Source organism: Fukomys damarensis, unplaced genomic scaffold (assembly GCF_012274545.1).
Source record: "Fukomys damarensis isolate Sample0158 unplaced genomic scaffold, DMR_v1.0_HiC HiC_scaffold_35, whole genome shotgun sequence".
In the NCBI taxonomy this organism is placed as follows: domain Eukaryota; kingdom Metazoa; phylum Chordata; class Mammalia; order Rodentia; family Bathyergidae; genus Fukomys; species Fukomys damarensis.
Window position 1 is genome coordinate 31,435,930 of NW_022900947.1, and position 15,896 is coordinate 31,451,825.

The 15,896-nt window shown below is 41.7% G+C and overlaps 1 pseudogene; it reads right to left on the minus strand.

Moving 5' to 3' along the window:
- The window catches only part of LOC104862936, a 2,239-nt pseudogene extending 1,624 nt beyond the window's left edge, over positions 1–615 (minus strand).
- Positions 616–15,896: the final 15,281 nt, after the last annotated feature.

Genomic DNA, 15,896 nt, shown 5'->3' on the forward strand with positions numbered 1-15,896 from the left:
AAAAAAAAAAAAAAAAAAAAAAAAAAAAAAAGAGAGAGAGAGAGAAAGAAAAAGAAAAAACCCACAAAGATGGCATGAACTTAGTTTAAGGTAGCTGATGCCCAAAACAGGCAAGTTAAAGAAGGTGGCCTGGGGTTGGAAGTGCTTTTGCATGCAGAAGGAATTTTCTTCATGACCTCAGTAATTGGGGACCATGGAGCATGTGTTCTTCCTCAAGGCCAATGACATTTTTTTTTTCTTTCAGACAGAATCTCACTATATATTTGAGACTGGCCTTGAACTCACTATGTAGCCCAGTCTGGTCTTGAACTCACAGTGATCCTCCTGCCTCAGCCTCCCAAGTGCTGGGATTACAGGTGTGCACCACCATGCCCGGCCCAATGACACTTCAGATACCAGATGGTTTCATTTTTTAACAGTGGTCCAAAGAGAAGGTTGAGTTGGGCTAGAAGTGCAATCAACTAAAAGAGATAGCAGCAAACTAAACAGGTCGCCAACATAGTGATGATAACTCCCCAGTTGATACTTTTAGGAATAAACCAGGGTGTGACGAAGCCCAGAAAGCCCCAGAGCACTCACCATGATCAAAGGCTCTGTGAGACCATGATACACCATGACAGCTGCTAGAGCTACCAACCTCTGCCCAGCAGCCCCACTTTTCAGACTCATTCCTTTAAAATAATTTTTTACACTGCCTTCTCTTCGGGCCACTCATCCACTTAGAGAAATCTAGGTTTCCACAGAAATTTCTAAGTTACAAACAACTCTCTTGTTACTAAAATCAAAAGAAATTTTTAGTTTCTATCTTACTGACCTCTCTTTCTTCATCATTAGACACATTTACTACTTGTTCCCTTCCTTAGCTCTTGTGACACAGTGATCCCATGACTCTCCTCCTTCCTCTTAGCCTCACCTTTGTCTGCTTTTCAGGCTCCAGCTCCACCCTTCTGTGGACTTCATACTTGTTTCTGTTCCTGGTAGTTGAATCCCAAGATTCTCAAACACAGCCTAGAAAATGACAAACTGTGGTAACTATTTATTTGTTTTCCCTGGTACTGGGAATCAAACTCAAAACACTGAGCTTGCCAGGAAGGCACAGCACCATTGAACTACATCTCCAGCCTGTAACTATTAATTTGCCACTTTTAACTACATGAATTATATTTGTGGCTGTGTAACAAAATCTATAATGAAACAGAAAATTGTATACAGTATATATGCACTCAATATGGTGATTTTACCCTCAGGGGAGAAAATTTAAAAGGGGTTAGAGGAAAAAAATAGAGAAATAGAAGAAGAGACTAGAAGCAAGGCTGAAGAACAAAGGAAGATTACATGAATTTTGGGAAACTGGTGAAGACAAGGGGGAAACAGCAAAGGAAGAAATAAAAACAAGAACAGAACAACAGTAACCAAAAACCTACAAACAATATTGACACTCATATAAAAATAAGAATAAACTAATCAAGAAAAAAACAAAACAAAACAGAAACAGAAAGAAGGAAAAAAAATGTCTACTTCAAGGCACATCTCTGCTGTCACTAATAGATAGAGTGGGCAGACAGAGCCCAGATCCATGCTGATCAATCCTGACAAGTCAGACAGATTTACAGCAGGGTAGTAGATAATCTCAGCAATTCTGCACCTTTAGTTCCACTGAAGTTCAGGCTGGGTTTTGGCTGTGAGGCTGGAAACTGATTTGTTCAGCCTGCAACACTCTGTATGCCTCCTGCTGGCTTGAGATAGGCTCCTTGACCTCCAGCCAATTTGAATTTAGCTCCCTTCACCTTGACCCTTGGAGCCACTATATGGAGCCAACCCACAGCTGCTCCAAGTTCTGAGCTCTGTTGGCTCCTCTCCTGGGGATGTCTGAACTTGAATAATTCACCAGCCACTGCAGTGTGCTGCATCCACTGCTACATTCCAGTGGTACATTTCTCCATGGAGGCCTCTGAGGTCACCAGTATTCACTGTGCATCTGCACGTTTGAGCCACCCCACACATGCAGTGAATTAGGGCTTAGGTAGCAAGTACTGCTTGCCACCTCTTTCATCCTGTTCTTGTTCTCGCTCTTCTCTTTCTCCTTTATTCTCCTTCTCCTTTATTCTCCCTGTGGGCCTCAATTCTCACTTCAGATCCTTGCTGGCTCCTGAGGACCCATGTCCCTCCTTCTTCTTTTCCTCATGTTGCTATATTTCAATGTCTGGACAACAAATCTTGCAGAGGGTGCTTCTCTGCAGCTCACCACTCCATCATCTTCCCAGAAGTCTCCATTATCTTCCCATCTGACTTCTTCCAGGATCTCATCTCCTACCATTTCGATTTCCATTTTCAGGTTGATTTCTGTGTTAGTCAGCTCTCTGTCACTACAGCAAATACCGAAGCTAAATAACTTCAGAGGAGGATAGGTTTGTTTGGGCTCATGGTTTCAGAGGCTTTCATACATGGTTGCTTGGCCTGTGGTAGCCAGTGCATCACGGCTAGAGTACATGGTGTGTGGAGAAGGCCTGCTTATCTCATGTAGGTAGAACAACAGAAAGAGACAGGAATGGGCCAGGGTCCCCAAATCTGCTTCAAGAGTGCACCCTCAATGACTTAATTCCCTCCAACCAGCTCTCACCTTTTAAAGGTTCCATGACTGCCCCATCACACTATAGACTGGGGACCAGGCCTTTGGGGGACATTTCAGATACAAACTATAGCAATGACTCACGCATCTATGGCCCTGGGCCAACCCTTCTCCAGAGACACATTCATTCAGATGGGTTCAGAGGCACTCAAGCCTTACCCCTCGAGAAGTGAAATCTTCCCAGATCTCTTCTCCTTCTGGGAGAGGGAGGAGACAATGAATGGCCCCAGATGTGCCACAAACTTGGAATAACCCTTGATTCTTTCCTGCTATCTCATTCCAATTGCTTAGCAAGTTCTGATTCCACCTCCAGCGTATCTTTTCTTTGTCTGCCACCACCCTGGTGGCAAGGTTTTCTCTTACCAGGAGTATCCTCCATGTTTCCTAACCAGTCTCCTTGCCTCACCTCATCCCTACCCATTCTTCATTCTGCAGCCATGCTCCAGAAAGTAAAATGTATCGTGTTGCTTCTTCCTCCGAACCTCTTCACGGTGGCCCATTGTTTTGTCGCATCTGTTACCTGACCCCCTCATCACACTCTTCTTGTTTCCCATCCTGGTTCCACTGACCTAACTTTTCCCTGTTCCTTAAGTATGCCACGAACGGTTGCATCTCTGGGCCTCTGAATATACAGTTTACTTTGCCAGCATCCCAGAGCTGATGTCCTGCCACTCCCAGTCCTCTTCCTCTGACTTACTCATTGTTAGAAGTCACGTCTCAAATAGATGCTGCTGACCCAGCTCCCTCATGTTTTCCCTCATCAAATTTATCAAGTTGAACTGTGATGATTGTTTTAGCTTTCAGTCTCCCGCAGAGACACTAATCTCCATGAAGACAGCAGTTGGGTGTGTTCTTTTCACCTTGATTTAAATCAGTAAATCTTCTCCGTTAACAATCACCCTCCCCATCTTACACCCTCTAACTCCTGGAAACCACTAATCCACTTTCTGTCTCTGAGGCATTCAGACATCCTCAGCATCTGACAATGGGAATTACTGAGCCTGGATCTACCACTAACTTTTTTTCTACTACTAACTTTTAAAATAAGAATATTCAGTAACTAACTCAAGGCAAATTATTAAACCCTCTCCAACCTTATTTTCCCTTACTTTGAAAGGTTGCCTTCTCAACTCAAAGACCCAGGCCATAAGATGGACTACATTATTTCAATAAATTATATATATGTCAATTGATTTTCATATAAAACTTTATGCTATTTTCTGGAATATATTTCCAATTATATAAGTGCTGGATTCTGAGGCTGAGCCAGGAGGACTGCAAGTTCAAGGTCAGCTTGGCTAACATAGAAAACTGTCTCAAAAACAAAAACAAAAAAAATGTAGCTCAGCACTCCCTAGGTTCAATCCTCAGTATCACCCACAGAAAAGAAGTACAAACAAAAATTAATATTAACAAAAGGCTGCTTTGCTCAGTGTCTCATTTATTGTTTTGATTCATTCATAGAATTTCTAGTGTTTTGAATGCTCTCAGAAGGCTTCATAAAAACCTTCCAGGGCTGCCACAATTGTCCCCCTTGTCTCTGCTTTCTAAGCCTAAAATCTTCTCTTATTTTCTCCATGTGAATTTCTCCCACTCTGATCTCAGGGAACTTGGAAACTTGCAAGATAATGTCTAAAAATATATCTTAGAATATCATGTTGTTTTTATCCAAAATTTACTTTTTAACTAAAAGACTTTTTAGGTGTTTCTTTTTTCAGAACTACGTAATGAAAAATAATAGTGAAAACATCACAGACATTATTTAAAAGAAAAGATACTTGATGCCTCTCCAAGAACTTGATGCCTATTTTGTGATTTGTAGTTAGAGAGAAAGGGTAGTTAATTTTTTCCCAAAACATCATATCTAATGTTAATTGAAGACTATGAGGTGCCAAATATAACGCTGAAACTTTTTCCTTATTTAATCCCAGGGCAACTCGACATGGTAGGAAATATTGTTATATTCATGAGGCTTAAGAGATTAAATGTCTTGTCCTAGGTCACACAGCTAATAACTGATTGTAAATGCTTAGCTTGGTCTCTGATCACAGCATCCAGCATCTGCTTGGAATATCTCATTGATAATAGAAAAAAAATTATATATATATATATATATTTGTGTGAGACCCTGAGGGACATTTGTATGTCCTGACCACAAATTCTTTTCCTCTCAGATTGTTAATGTAGTTATCATAGGATGGGCAGAACCAGTGAAGTTCTGCAATGAGAAGGAGCTGCTTAACAGCTTCACACTGTCCCAATCACTTCCTATAATTTCCTTCCTATAGTGCTAAATACACATCGCTAAACTGCCTAATTTTCATTTTTGTAATATTTGAATTAGGTGCCTAGCACATAGTAGGAACTTGCTACATATCTGCTAACAGTCTGATGTGTTTGCCCCTTTGTGAAACTTTATCACACTCTGCCAAAGACAAGTCCAGAAAAAAGAACTGTGGAGTAGAGGAGTCCCAAGGAACATGCAGGACTATGATTCTAAGAGCCTGGGCATATTATTTGGTTCAAAAATACATGCCACAGTTGCTCCCTAACTGCTTCAGTTGCATTAGTCTTGTTTACTTAACCAGATTCCAAGCAAAGTCTGAATGATGATTGTCATTCAATTCCTTTCTGGGGGAGAGATACTGAGGGTTGTACTCAAGCCTCCCAAGTACCCCACCATGCCTGGCTTATTTAAACTTTTCATGAAGCCCAGTTTACCTGTTTTCATTTGTTGCCTATACTTTTGGGATTATATCTAAGCAACATTGCTTAATACAAGGTCATAAAGGTTTGTTATGTATTCTTTTTTTAATATTGAGTTTATTGGTACTTTTTAAGTATACGGTACAGTTACATTCATCATTGGATTCTTGTACCTTTGCATAATATTTTGCTTTCTTCTAAGGGTTTTATAATTTTGGCTCTTAAATGTGGATATTTAATTCATTTGGGGTTAATATTTTAACACAATGCATATACTAGTGCTATAATTTGGATATGGAATGTCCTCTGAGGCCCATGCATTGAAGTGTTGGTCTCTGCTTGGTGCTATCAGAAGGTGCTGAAAACGAAGAAGTGGGGCCTAGGAAAGCTTCCAGTCATTTGGGGGATGCCCTTGGGGAAGCTGGTGGGATCTCTCTCTTTCCTCTTTCTCTTTTTCGCTTCTTTACCAGGAGGTGAGGTATTGGTTTTGCAATGCAGTCCCTCAGTAATGTACTTCCTTGCCACAGGCCCCAAAGCACTGGGACCCATTGATCACTGACTGCAATGGTTCCTGGGATTCTGGGGTGCTGTGCTCTTCCCAGGGATCCTTTCTAGGCTCTTGTCCTGAACAAAGAATTGGTCAGGAAACAAAATAGTGAGTTTTTACATTTATTAAAGATATTAAAGGTAAGAAAAGAAGGGAGAAGGAAGTGCTCTGCAGAGTGAGTGTGGGGAAATCAAAGTAGGAAAGGAAAAACTCTCCGCAGAGTGCAGGGTGAGGCCTAAGAAAGAAAGAAGGCAGCAGTCAGGAGGCCAATGGCCGCCATCTTTTATACCCCCATCCTGACATCATATCCAGGCCGCCCTATCAAAAACCTGCTTGATCTTGTGTGGGAAGAACTGAAGACAGCCTTCTCTGATTGGTACCAGGTATAGGGCTGGGAAGCTGTACTGGATCTCCAGGATTCACAGATCTCACCTATCTGCCCAGTTGCTTTGCCATACCCTGATCTCCTGCCTCAAAACCGCTGTGAGCCAAAATAAATCTTTTCCCTTTATAAATTGATTATCACAGGTATCTGTCATAGTAATAGCAAGCTAGCACAACTAGCATTTAAATTTTCAATGTATAATTGTATGCTATCTACCATCATTTATATAAAGGGAATATAAGTGATCATAGATTTAGGCAGTACAAAATGATGAATTTCAAATACTGGAGCTTATTAATAGGAAATTACAGTAAATACAGTCAATTTTAACAAAAAATTAATCAGAAATTGTCTTGAGGGTAATGAGTGAAAATATAACAAACTTCTTTTGTATAGTATATTAAACTCAGTAATTTTTTCATAGCATTTGCTTAATCTTTATCTGTATATATTTCTTCTATGATATTTTGAATAGTAACAGGAATTTTAATAAACCTATAATATACTGCCACATATTTTCAGAAACAGCCAATTTTAAGTTGTTCTGTCCAAATGAACTAGAAAGAAGAAATGAGTGACATCTAAGACATTTCCTTCTTCAGAAGTTGATATTTGAAAATTTATTAGAAGCAGAGTAATGTCAAGATATCTACTCATTAGGAATACAGAACACTTTTCATGAATACAGATTCGATTTGAATGTATTTTAACAATATAAACTATGTAGCTGAAAAAAAATGGCGTAACAGCAGGATTCAAGAAGAGAACAAAGAAACAAAGATCAAGCTGGTTCGCCAAACACTGGGTTCTTGTCTCAAATAACCAGACAGCTTTGTAGCAATTCCATTTAGAAGTTTTCTGAGTTTCCAGCCCAAACACACAGCTCAGTGTGATGAGATGAAGGCCCTGTGACATGACAGGGTACAATGTATCACAGGTAGACTCCTGTGTACTGAGTACTGCTTATTTCCCAGAATCAGAATTTATATTGATCCTGTATTGAATCCAGCTTTCTGGGGGGAAATTTACAATGATTAAACAGAGTATTCTCTCAAGTAATGTTATTTTAAAATTAATTAACAAAAATTTAAAAGGAGAGGTTTTGCATAGAGACTGAAGCAGAAGCTATTCCAAAGTTTTTCAGTAAAATTAGACAGTTTGCCTTTGGGACATTAGTGAAGCCCTGAAATATAGTTGACTTTATCATAGGTCCTTCCAGAACTACACATTTCATCCTCAAAAGAAAACTGTCTTGTAGCAACTTAAATCTGAGACTGTTTTGTTCATTTGTCTGTTTGTTTTGAGACAGGGTTTTGCTATGTAGTCCAGGCTGATCTTGAACTTGCCATGTAACTCAAGCTGGCTGCAAACTGACAACCCTCCTGCCTCAGCCTCCCAGCTGTGATTACAGACATGCACCACCATGACTGGCAAGGGTGAGAACATTTTGATACGGCACATATACAAAATCACATGTGGCACTGTGGTTGTTCCTTGAGGGCAGTGGTTCCCAATCATTTCTCACCTTTATTCTAGTTGAATATTTTTCCATTTAGGGTGACAACAAGCTGACAAGACTGTATAGGCTTTGCTGGGGATACTCACCCTAGGTTTTCTTGCCTCTCAGAAGTCGGTAAGTGCATCTTTCCTCAGGGTCTGTAAAACCCTACCTGGGAAACTAACATATGTGATGTGGGACCATACTATTCAAACTGGGATGCGAGTGTGAGCTTCGTGAGGGCCCAGGGCAGTGTGCTCCCGCTGTGGCTGTGCCTCACGTCTGGATACCGCACTGGACTTTAAGAGGTGAGTGAAAATGCCTGGCATAGAGTGCACTTGGTGCGATTAGCAGTAGATTAGACAATGCAGAGGGACAAAGAGGGAAAAACGACCTTGTGACCCAGGAAATACTTTTCTAAGCTTTAGTTTATCTCTAAATGAGAGTTGGCCCAGGATGTAGCCTCTGGGGTAGAACACTTGCGTGTGTGAGGCTCTGAGTTCAGGGCCCAGCACCACAGTGGATCAGTCAATCAGTCTATCCATTGAGTAATGACAGAATCTCTCCCACAGGGTTATGACAAGTACTAACAGGGTACTGTGAAGAGTCAGGGCAACACCATACTCGTAAAAGTATTTGAGTTCCAGAATTAGATTCCCTGGCTGTGAATTCCTACTGCACAACTTACTATCTAAGCGACCTTAGGCTGCTTACCAGTGTTTTTATCTAGTAATAATACTCCATTTACAGAGGGTCATTCATGGTGCACGCCTGTAATCCCAGCACTTGGAAGACCGAGGCAGGAGGATTGCCACAAGTTTCCAGCCAGCCTGGCTCACACAGTGAGTTCAAGGCCAGGATGAACTACATAACAAGGCCTTGACTAAAAAAAAATAAATAAACAAAACGAAGGAAAACCCATAACTCATGGGTTTGTTGTGAGGGCTGACGGTAAATAATTCTTGAAAGCAGATGTGCTTTGCACACAGGAAGTCATCAAAAGACTCTAGTTATCATCATTATTTGTTATTATTATTTGCCAAATGGAACCAGCGAGGGTAAGTCAGATATGTTTTTCCTTTAAGAATTTGAAAATGGGACTGAGATTTAGCTCAGTGGAGCCTGACAAGGGCAAGGTCCTGCAATCAATCCCCAGTACCGGGAAAAAAAAATGACTGTTCTAGAAGACTAACAGTCCTCAGAAGTTTTAGTCATTTCTCAGCAGTCATTTCTGAGGTTCCACAGCCCCAGCCTGCTGATGTCACTCTCCTTTAGGCCTCGACGTCCATGTCTAACAGGCACCCGAGGGTGTAGCTCTCAGCCCCGTCCGCTCTGCTCTGTGCGTTTCAGTTCTGCTGATGCCATGCCATCGCTATTAGTAACAGGAGAGCCAAAGTGCCAGCCCAAAGCTTGTCACACACACTACCATTCAACTGGGCCTTGCTCGTCCTGTAATGTTAGGGTTCCGTAGTTGTTGCAGCACATTCTTGTGTCCCGTTATCACTGCATGTTGTCCACCGTACCTAAAATGTTGTCATCATTTTTCAGCGGTGTTAGAGATTGAACAGAGGGTCCCGCACGAGTTATATACAGTTTCTACCACTAAACTACATCCCCCAGCCTGCCTAAAATAATTTGGAGGGATAATTTGAGGCATGGATGAAAAGTCCTTTCCTCTGAAGGAGATTCACATTTATTTTTAGTAGAGCCGTGCAGCCACAATCAACAGGAGACCAACTGTTCTATGACCTGAGATTCCCGAAATCCTACAGCATCTGCACAAGACCTCCTTTACTCATGGCTCCCCTTAGCCCTGAGAGTGTAGGCCTTCGGTCTCCCAGTCTGCTGCGGGGAGTAAGTTCTCTCCTTAGACTTTCCTTCTTCTGTGGGCCCCCAGGTTTCATTTTTGACCTCCCTCCCCAGCAGGCCTCGGAGAAGAAGGTTCTCATTCTTTCATTCAGTCAGATGCCCTCAGCACAACAGCAGATGCTCAGCCCTGATTACCTTTCTGGGCTCCTGGTTTACCTTTGGTTTTAGCCTTTCAATTCTGTATTACTTTGTCAGCTCTTTGAAACCTCTGCCACCCTAAATAAACCTCTGCCACTCCGAAACGGAGTTTATTTGGGAGTAGCAGAGCTTTGCAATGTATATATTCAAGGAGGCCGAGCAAAGGGAAATGTTAAAGCAAAAGGAGGAGGATTATGTAAATTATTTTGAAACAATAGTCCTTGGGTACAAGGGTCAATAACAAAGCCTGAGTGTGAGCGCTGCTGGGCAGCCGACCCTGCATGAGAACTTCTCCTGTCAGGCTGTGATGGGCTCTGTGCAGCCGTGTGGTTCCAGCAAAGCTTTCCCAGATAGTTATGCCCAGACATGTGCATGAGATCCCCCCTCCATCACAACCTCCTGCTTTTTTACTTATTTTTTGTTCAACGCAAATGACTCCATTTTGATTCTGACAACTTCCACACATCTGCAGTGGTTTTCATATTTTTTCCAGAATATTAATCCTCCCAAGAGAATATTGACTTAAAAGCCAGGCCTATCACTATGGGAATTGTGCGAATCCACCCAAATCTATGCCCGTTCTTTGGGAAGAAAATAGATCTGGAAAACAATCGCCCAGAGTCTGAGAAGAGCATTTGAAGTGGAAATAAACTTCCCTGTTTCTGCACTCGGCCAGTCAGGCTCTGCAGTGCTTGTATAGTGACCCAGGAGGGGGCCCAGGAGGGTGTGTGTTTACCTGGGGAGGATAAGAGGCTCTAAAGAGTTTCTGGGAGAAGAGAATTTTCAGTAAGGTGTGTGTGTGCTTGGGACTGAACGCAGGGCCTTGCTAGTGCCACGTCTTTAGTCCAACAATGAAGACTTTAAATAGTGGCTACTTGTACCTGAACCCTGTTAAATGTTTACAAGTCTAAACTTTCTGTGTTGGCTTCCTTCAATAAAGCAGTCACTCTGTGACTGTGCCACACAGAAAGATTACAGAAGAGGAAGGGAGGGAGGACACAAGAGAAAAGAGAAAAGCAGAGACACAACAGCCCAGATACGGAGGGCACATCCGGTTTGGTAGTGCTCAGCCCCCCACCCACCCATGGCAGGGGAGTTTAAAAGTTAAAGGCACCATGTCCTGCGTTCTCTAGGTGTCTTTGTCCAGTGATGAGAGAGAACAATATGTCATCAAGTAATTCATATGCAATCCACGAGTAACCAAAATTTGTTACAGTATTCTTTCTAAGAAAGGAAAGAGCCCTTGATCTCCAGAGACCAGTCTTAAACTTGTGGCTGGCCAGCAGCTGGCCCAGAGCTCGCAGCGTGGCCATTATTCTCCTGTTGGAATCATCGCATACCCTCCCAGTGCCGGTCAAGGCCACGCTGAGATCATGAGGGAATAAGAAAAACAAGATCACTTCATATTTTTATCTAAGTACAGACAAAAACAAGGTCACTGTATAATTTAGAAAATATCAAATAACTCTTCTTCCATCTGAGTCACTAGTGATTTGTTACCTTTAGAATTAACCTCAATCTCATCTGCCATCCCTGTGAACATTCAGATATGCAATCGTGGGCTGTCCTTGCATGCTGACAACATTCAAGCCAGAGTGAACTCTCCTACAACTCCCCAGGCTATTCCTGACCGGCAGGTTAGGCAAAGGTAGCAGAAAACTAGAGGGGCACTGGCCCGAGCCAGAGTCGGGAGGAGCAGACCTCAGTCAGACAAGCGGGAGCCTGAGTAAGAAGTTACCAAGGAGCAGGTGGATAAGGCAGACCAGGGACGTGACAACAAGTAACAGCAAGGTGCTAGATGACCACTGTGAAAGCTGTTCCTGCCGGTCTGGAAAACGTTTTATCCTCTCATTGTGTTATTTAAATAAAGTGCTTAGGACAGAGGCCCAGAGGCACCTGCAGACATAGGCTTGCTATGTGCCTCCACTCCTGACAGGCCCAGTTTAAGTCCACTTGTTTTAATCTTTTAGGTTGATCTTAGGCTCTGAGCCATGGTCTTTTTTTTTTTTTTTTTTTTGGTATAAAACCTCCTCAATAAAGAGTCCATTTGGCAACCCACTTTCGGGTCCCTTCCCAATTATTGCGAGCTGTTCTTTTCTTCTTAATCAACGCTCCTCCTGTCTGCTCCTTTGCCCTCAGTTTTATTTTTTGACTTCATGAGATATGACTTCATTATAGAACCACAACCTGAATCCAGTTCCAGGCTTCTGACACCCTCTCAGTGACATGTCCCACAGCCCCCAGGGGTGTGTGTGTGGATACTAAACCCAACGTGTCCAATTGTAGTGTCCTGGGTGGGCTTCGGCATTGTCATTCAAATATATTCTTTAATTTAACCTTCATAAAAAAAGCATAATACATAATCTACAGGGGATCCTAAAGTTACTAAAGGTTAATTTAACTCAGAATTAGAAATAGACAAAGCTGGCATATGAATACAGGCTCTAAGAATGCTCTTCATGACTTTGAACAACTGAAGACAGGGAGCAAGAGAGAGAGGAAAAGAAAGATGTCCAAAATGAGAAAAAAAATTCTCAGTACAACTGCCACTTTGATGGAGCAACATAACCCTCTTGAAATATAACAGAGGTTTTTAATTCACTGGACTTTGCAACCAGAAGAAATCATTCAAATACAAGATATAAGAGAATATGTTTTGTTTTGTTTTGTTTTGTTGTTTTTCGAGACAGGGTCTCACTATGCAGTTGAGACTGACATGGAACTCACTATGTAGCCCTGGCTGGTCTCGAACTCACAGCGATCCTCCTGCCTCAGCCTCCCGAGTGTTGGGATCACAGATGTGCGCCACCACGCCCGACAAGGATATATTTTCTAATTTGTTCCATAAGCAAAATAAAATTAACTCATTAAATTGAAACCCACAGCTCTGATGGAAGAAATGTCCTTTACTGTCATCTGTCAAATTTTTTTTTTTCTGTGAGAGACAAGCTTTCTGCATGCTCTCCTTTAGAATAATGGTCTTCCTTAAAATAACTGCAAAGCTCGGAGGCTATAATGGTTTATTTTACATCAAGGAAATTGTGGGTGCCAGAAGGACAGGGGTGGGAGATTTTTCACTGAATATTTCTGTATTTTTTAAAAATTGAAAGCAATGGACTCTATCACTAATGGCAAACATAAGGTGTAGTCAGTGAAAGAGAATTACTTAATGTGCATGGGTCCTTGATCTGATCCTCAGCAACAAAGGAAAAACTGTGTAAAAATAAAATATGGTGTATATCTCTTTAAAGACATGTAGAATTAAGGTACGGTGGAGAATGCAATGAATTTGCTTTTGGTTTTTAACTCATCAACCATAACTGACTCAGATTGCTTAGATGTGAGTCTTCAGCAGGAGGAGAAAAATGCATGAAGTAGGAAAAGGAGCTCAGTTAAGAATAAACAAAGCTTATTTGTTTGTTTATGGGTAAGGCAAACCATGCTAGAATTATGTAGGAAAAGCAGTGTGAACTGAGTAATTCTAAATACTCATGTTATCTGGATTCCAATAAAACATTTCCTGAGTCACTGGAAGGATTATAATTCTAAGTGTAATATATCAAAAATTCAAATGTAACTGAGTATCCTCTAACTTCTCCAGCAACGCCAACTATACATACTAAAAGACAACTTATCAATTTACCAGCAGATGGCGCTCCAAGTTTAGAATGCAGGATCGCTCCCAAACCTAGTAACATTGTTTCAGGGGTTTTGTTGTTTTAAGCGGTTGCATGATTAGTTTGATTTGGTTGATTCTTTTGAGGGCGGATGTAGAAATTTTTATCTAGTTACATAAAATGTTGAATGTCTTATCATTTTATACGACTCTTCTTCATGATCCTTAACTTCTTTTGCTCTTTTTCTCCCTCCTTTCATTTCATTCTTTTTTCCCCCCCAGCATTGAGATTAAACCGAGGGCCTCCTGAACTACAGCCATAGCCCTTTTCTCTTCTTTTGAGACAAGGTCTCACTAAGTTGCCCAGGCTGTGAACTTGTGATCTTCCTAGCCCAGCCTCCTGAGTAAGTGGATTACGGGTGTGAGTCACACCACACCTGGCACTTTTTTCTTTTTAATTAGTACACAATAATCCCATTTATTTGTGGGGTACAGTGCGAGAGTCAACACATGTATATAATGTGTAATTATCAAAGCAAGGTAATTAGTATTTCTATCTACTTATCACCTCTCCATGTTAGGAGACCGAGTTCTTTTCTCCTAGTTCTTCTCCAATACACAAAGGTTACTGCAGACTGTAGTGACCGCTGGGACTTAGCACTCCTGTCTAATGGTGCTGCAGGGCACATCCTCCCCCTCCGAGTGTGCACCTCCTCCTGGGCCTTCCCGGGCTCCAGTGATCGTGATTCTACTCTGCCTTGAGTCAACTTTTACCCAAACATTTTTTAAAAGATAGAGTCTCTCTATGTAGTTTACACTGGACTTGAACTCACTACGTATCCCAGGCTGGCCTCAAACTCATAGTAAATGTCCTGCTTCAGCCTCTCGAGCACTGGGGTTACAGGTGTGTCCCACCATGCCTGGTTATATTTCTGCTTTTTATATGAGTACAGTATATACAACATAATTATATGTTGGAGTTTTCAAAACCTCTATCCTCTAGGATTCATCTTTAGTTCTCTACTGATTTTTTTAAACCCTTCGAAGACCATAAGGGCAGGGTAAGCAAAGCTACCCTACACTAACAGCTTTCCTGCATTGCAAACAAGCCAGGCTATGGTGTCCTAGGGCAGCACTGTTTCCCTGCCACAAGCACTTGGCTACCTTAACTGACAAAAACATTTTAATCAGCACCATTTTACCAGGTGGGTATCAAGCCTGGTGTTAGACATGAATTTATTAATCCATGTACTCACATAGCTTGAATAACTTATTTTACTCTCTTTATTACTTCTTGCCTCTTCAACCAAGGCCTATACATGGAGAGGAGAGCACTTTCTATCCCACTTCAGGCTGTGTATGCCTCTGGAATATTTCGGTTGCATTTGGCCTGTGCTCACTAGGGCCTCACTGTTGCTCAGCAACCTAAAGCACTTATTTCTGTTGTCTTGATTTCCTTTGACTTCTCCCTCTGGGCTGCAAACCCTTAGTCTTTTGTTCGCTCACTGATTTCTTGGCAAATAAATCACAGGCTTAAACATATCAGGAAATAACTATAAAGAATGCGGAGATTTACTGGTGTTATGTGACTAGTTCATGGCAACACTAGGACTAGAAACCTGAACATCTGACTCCAGTTTCAAGACTCCCATGCCGCAGTGCCACGGGAGTGAGCTGGGTTCAATCTGTGACCTCAGATTTTCTTAATTTTGTTGTTGTTGTTCTAAATTGCACATCTTTCTTCTGTCTTGGTTCAGGGGAATCACTGTTCCCTGACTAACTGTCAGACTCGAATCTCTAAGTGCACTGTTTCACAAGTGGTAGGTCCTGCACTGCAGAAGAGCTGGCGAAGAACGGGGAGTGGCGTGCAGATTCAGCATCGGATGACGTTAATCACACACTTAGAATGGGGCTTCAGTCAATGTTCTTCCAATCCTCGGACAAGGAAAAAGCCTCACACTAAATTTAACACTCTCCTACGTCGCCCGTCTCCTTCTTCAACAAAGTGCAGCTACCCTCGTGAGGCTTGGCACCACCTTTCCCAGCTAGGATTTCATAGTATTGCTTTGTTTTTGTTGTGGTTATTTTCATTTATGGAAAATGATGCTGATTTGCCATTTTTAGTTTTCTCTTTAAGTAAAATAGCAAATCTGATTTAAAATAAAACATTACATAAATAAGGTCCTAGTCACTTTCTCATCATGGGGACACAATATCTGATACCTGTAACCATAATGAAAAAAGGTTTTCTATGGCTCATTGTTTGTAGAGGTTTCAGTCCATAGTCAGCTGGCTCCAAGGGAGGGTGGCATGGTAAAAGGGCATGGCAGATCCCTCTGTTGGGTATCTTTCCAAGAGAACTAAAAGAATCATATCACAGAGAAGTATGTGCACCCATGTTTATAGCGGCACAGTTTGTAATAGCTAAATCTTGGAAACAACCTATTTGCCCATCCGTTGGAAACTGGATAAAGAAGTTGTGGTTTTTCTATAAAATGGAATATTACT